This window comes from Idiotropiscis lumnitzeri, chromosome 12, assembly GCF_059441095.1.
Source record: "Idiotropiscis lumnitzeri isolate Australia: NSW breed Sydney's pygmy pipehorse chromosome 12, RoL_Ilum_1.0, whole genome shotgun sequence".
In the NCBI taxonomy this organism is placed as follows: Eukaryota; Metazoa; Chordata; class Actinopteri; order Syngnathiformes; family Syngnathidae; genus Idiotropiscis; species Idiotropiscis lumnitzeri.
Window position 1 is genome coordinate 5,303,982 of NC_142402.1, and position 5,352 is coordinate 5,309,333.

The 5,352-nt window shown below is 41.2% G+C and overlaps 1 long non-coding RNA gene across 1 annotated transcript; it reads left to right on the forward strand.

Annotated features, from left to right (window-relative positions):
• Window positions 1–1,124: 1,124 nt before the first annotated feature.
• Window positions 1,125–5,125, forward strand: LOC148325594 (uncharacterized). The gene is made up of 2 exons (XR_015846199.1): window positions 1,125–1,211; window positions 4,524–5,125. It is a non-coding gene; the product is annotated as an uncharacterized LOC148325594 (long non-coding RNA).
• The last annotated feature ends 227 nt before the right edge of the window (window positions 5,126–5,352 follow it).

A 5,352-nucleotide genomic window follows, 5' to 3' on the forward strand; every position in this document is an offset into this window, starting at 1 on the left:
GGGCGGTACGGTGGCCTCACAGTGCAGAGGTCGTGGGATCAATTCCGGCTCCGGCCTTCCTGTGTGGAGTTTGCATGTTGTCCCCGTGCCTGCCTTGGTTTTCTTCGGATACTCCGGATTCCTCCCACATTCCAAAAACTCAACTAGGTTGATTGGACACTCTAAATTGCCCTTGGGTATGAGTGTGAGTGTGGATGGATGTTCGTCTTTGTGTGTCCTGCAAATGGTTGGCAACCAGCTCAGAGTGTGCCCGCATTGTTTAGTGTGTAGTTTATAGCTTTTTGATGCATTAAATGCTCATGAGTTTTTCAGATGTCCAACTGTGTGAGTGGTCATTAAACGCATCTCAAGTCCAATGCAGAACTCGAGTGACTTCATTTTGTTTTTCTTTTGCTTCTGTCGATGCAGCCATCGACCGTTACTAAAAATGAAATCCGTACGTGGTCTCTACTTGTTTCGCCTTCACTCTATGTGCGTGCTCCTGTGACCAGGGGATACAGATTTTGACACAACGCCTGTACCAGTGAACGCCGCAGCAAGCAACATACTTTCACAATAAAAGAAATATTATGAATGGCAGTAATGCGCGATAAAATTATTGTCGGCATTAGTAAACTAATGAATTAAGGCAAAATTAACACGTTAAATTGCCCAGTTCCAATTTTTGCACTTGTATATAGTTTACTTACGGTCTTAAAATATAGTTGACAAACTGTAATTTTCTATTATGGAAGCATGGTTAAAATAAGGATGATGGTGTGACGGGGCCGGCCTGAAATAATGACAGACTGATGATTACGGGCTGACGAGCCAGCCCCTGGCAGATGACGGACCGGCGAAATTTACTCATGCGACCACCACTTCCAGGTACAATACATTTGTAAATCGTGAATGTGAAGATCGCATATACCCCAAACGGACCAGGATAAGCAGCATAGAAAATGGATGAGTGGATGGATGTGTACACCTCTGCTGTTTACTCTCTTGCAACACACATGCATCGGTCAATGCTGTTATTCATTCATTTGTGATCTGTTTGGGTCACTCTGACCTCATGCAGCAGAGCACATCATGTACCTTAGCTTGGATGGGCAGATCAAAGCTGATGATTAATTCAACACAGTGCATCACTGCCCTTATAAATTGGAATCATTGAGTAACCTGTCAATGAAGTGCTCCTCTGAACCTGTTACCTCAATTACAGTAATTTGGTAAGTTTAGTGAAATTCCATTCTATTCGCTACAAATGAAATTTTGGCAAACTTACTATTTTACTATTTAGCATTGAAGTGGTTGACTCTTTGATGTTAGATGTCTTTTAACAATCTTAAAATACAACAGTTCTATATTCTGTTAGGTTTAAAGGCAGGTTGTATAATCGTTTCTAGCTCACCACTTTATCTTCCCTAAGTCTGTTCCACACTGTGCAATTTTGGCTATTAAAGCTCTAAATGTCGTCACACTGTTGCTAGGACACCAATATGAAGGAGAAGCACATGTTTTGAGGCTGAAATTCTCTCTGTCATCGAGATGATTGAATATGTGTTTCAATGTGAACATTCAGTAAATGTATTATCTAACTTCATGGTGCATAGTGTGGCAAAAATCATATAAACTATCGAACAAGATTTAGTTAATGATCATATGTACCCATATGTATCATATGTTGGCGTATTCTTCATATATAACTGGAAGGGGACCAAACCAACAAATACGTCCTCAGTTAAATTACATGAAATGAAATATAAACAGGACTTTCTTTGTTTTGTGTTTTTATCAGCAGGATCATGCAATGTTTCTGCATGTATTTAATATAACCAGGGACAGACTTTTGGGGTCGTTCTCAAATAAGTACCAGAGTTTCTTGTTTGGTGCTCATTTTTTTTCTCCAACCTCCCAACCTCATGGATGAACTTAAAGACTTATGACACATCTGGGCAAGGTTTATCATTAATATAAGTAGATATCAGAGATGGGCATTGTCAATCAGTCAGTCACAGAAGACTCCCAGTTTGCTGGCGAATGATCAATAATGGGATCGAAAAAACACCAATGACTGAGTCGTCACTAATCGGGTCAGTACTGACAGATTTGATTTTTGCTGCCAACTGACAGAAAGGCATACTGCGTGTCTCACGTGTGTTTGTTTGTAGTTGCTAATACACCTGGGTTGCTTCAAGCTGAGCGAGGTAGGGGCTCCAAATCTTTGAAAATGGCTAACCCATATTGTTTTTATTTTACCAGTCACCACACTCTCTTGGTGCATGTGTGTGTGTGTATGTCTGTTTTAGTTTTTTTTTTTTTTTTTTTTTACTTCATTTGAATGTGTCTCCGTTTATGCTACAAATGCATCTAACATAATAAGTAGTACGTTCTCGATCCCGATTGGCTGTTGCCACTGAAGAAGAACATCCTACAGTCCCAAACTAGTGGTGAAGAACTGACATTTTGCGATGATGGAAGCACAGTTAAAATAACGAAGACGAAGTAATGATGACAGATTTGGTTGTCTTGAAATAATGAAGGACTGATGATGACGGACAGAAGACCTAGCCGCTGGTGAATGGCAAATGACGGACTGGCAAAATTTACTACCGCGCCCACCTCTGGCAAATATGTTATTTTAATGTCACTGAATAAACAAACATTTTTCTGTTATTTTTTTTGTTTAAGTTTTCTGTTTTTATTTCTCCCCATTACAATAAGATAAATATACCAGAGCTACACAATGTCAAGTTATTAAAACAATACAAGTGAGTGTTTTACAAAAACAAAGTAGCCTTGCCTACTGTTCGATGATGGCTGGGATAGCTTTCAGCATGCCCTGGTAAGGGAAAGCAGTTCAGATAATGGATGGATGGATTAAATTCATGTTTAACACAACTGAGTGGCAAGGCCTGTTTGAAAAATTAACTGCTGAGCTCTGACTTGCAGTTTGGCACCTTGTGATCAGCTAGCTTACAGTTCACGAGCGCAGCGGACCACTGCCCAATCTTTTAAAGCATAACCTACCGCTTTCACGTAAGGACATACGTTGGGGAGGCGTGGCTCAGTGGTAGCGTGGTCGTTTATCCTTGGGCAAGTTACTGAACCCCCAGTTGCTCCTGATGGTATGTCATCAGTAGGTAGATGAGGTAATAGTGTGAAGCGCTTTGAGTTTAGAAAAGCGCTATACAGGTGACAGCCCATTTACCATTTACGTTATGTTGATGGATCGTCGAAGCCGCAGCACAGCGACACGGAGAAAATTGTCAGTGGCCTTCCTGCGACATGTTTGGCTACCATCTCATGGCAGCCAACCTAGTCAAGCAAGGAGACGCTTATGAGATGCCAGAACGGTTGTTCATAGGCTACGATGTAATGTAGCGACAGGCTGGTGACCAGTTTAGGGTGAAGCATACCTTTCGACCCAAAGCAGGTGGGGCAGGCGCCCGTGAACCTGCACAGGATAAACAGTTTGATGATGACACATGACACTTCCAGAGTACTTGTAATGTGACATCTCTGGAATAAATAAATGTTTTAAAACGTAACTTTCTTTTGGATCATTGTTCCCAATTACAAATGAATGTATGAATTTTGTGAATATTTTTTTTGGAGAGAAATAGTTTCAAAATTATTATTATTATCATTATTATTATTGGGGCGGCACGGTGGCCGACTGGTTAGCACGATGGCCTCTCAGTGAGAGACAGCATCGGTTGCGGGTTCAATCCTGGCTCCGGCCATGCTGTGTGGAGTCGTGTGTGTGCATGTTCTCCCCGTGCCTACGTGGGTTTCCTCCGGGTACTCCGGTTTCCTCCCACATTCCAAAAACATGCATGGCAGGCCGATTGAACACTCTAAATTGCCCCAAGGTATGAGTGTGAGCGTGAATGGTTGTTCGTCTCTGTGTGCCCTGCAATTGGCTGGCAACCAGTTCAGGGTGTACCCCGCCTACTGCCCGAAGATAGCTGAGATAGGCTGCAGCACACCCCCGCGACCCTAGTGAGGAGAAGCAGTATTGAAAATGGATGGATTATTATTATTATTATTATATTAATGTAAATATAATATTGTGCAATGACCACGTCAGTGACTTTATGTCAAATCATTAATACATGCACACACACACACCATCTTTTGAAATGATAACGTGCATGCATGTATTTTGGACGTCTATGTTGGATTCCAAAAGGTTTAACAATGCATAAGCACGGCACAATGTGAGATGACGCAGAAGGCTTTTCACAGGTCTCTAAATTAATTATATAGGTGTACACATGCCTGTGTCAAAGGATATTTCTGGCTAAAATCTCAAGTGGCAGTTGCTTCAGGGGTATTGCTGCGTGCACGGAAAGGTTTGTAATGACTGCAAGCAGTCTCTCTAATCGTGTGACCTTTTTGATGTGTCGAAGAACACTGAACATTAATTATGATTAGATCCTGACTGATCGTGTCAGTGTGTAGAAGATATAAATAATCAATGAAGTTTCAGTTCTGCTGTGCCTTATGCATTCATGTTCTTTCCTTCTCTCTTTTAGGACAGAAATGCTCACCATTTCTGGAGTGGAAGAAGCACCGCTGTCAGTTTAGAAGGAATGTATACTGTAACGCTGAACTCTTGGTGTCCAACAAGTTTAAAAACAAAACAAACATACTTTGGACAGAGGGTCCACAGTGAAAACAATGCAGACAATCAATTAGAGCAACATGAATCAAGCAGAGCGCTTCAGATTAAAGGAGGGGGTGCCATTCCAATTCCTGGCTGGCCTGTTCTAGAAATGTAATTAAACACAGCCAGCAACAAAACATTACGCTTATACTTGCCTTGCCTGCAGTTCACTGTACGACTTTTTACTTCACATAACGATAGAGCAGATTAAAAGACAGCGCACATTTTTTGGGGGGGAGTGAAAACAAGAACAACTGGGAATTAGCGTGCAAGTGTGATAAATGTCATCAAATTTGATCTAATCTAACGAGACGCTCACAAACATTTACATCATCGAACTTTGTTCCGTCTCAAGATCCACCAAATCTTGTATTGTTTCTTAATGTGATGGACTCCTATTCACTTCATCTGTTCTATCATCAGGAGCGATGCAACTCGGGGGATCAAAGGCCAATAAAAACCTGAGTGGATTTTTTTTTGTTGATGTTGTTGTTGTTGGATGGTTTGAATGGTGACCAGTAATTGAACGTAGGTGAGTTTGTGAACGTCAGCTATGTGAACGACTACACCACTTGAAGCCTTCTTTGCACACCAGAAGACTATCAGAAACGCAGACCTACATTTACAACATAAATGAATGTGGAAATCATTTATTTCAAACAGTTTTTATCTCTTGATTTCATAGCGCATGTCTTTGT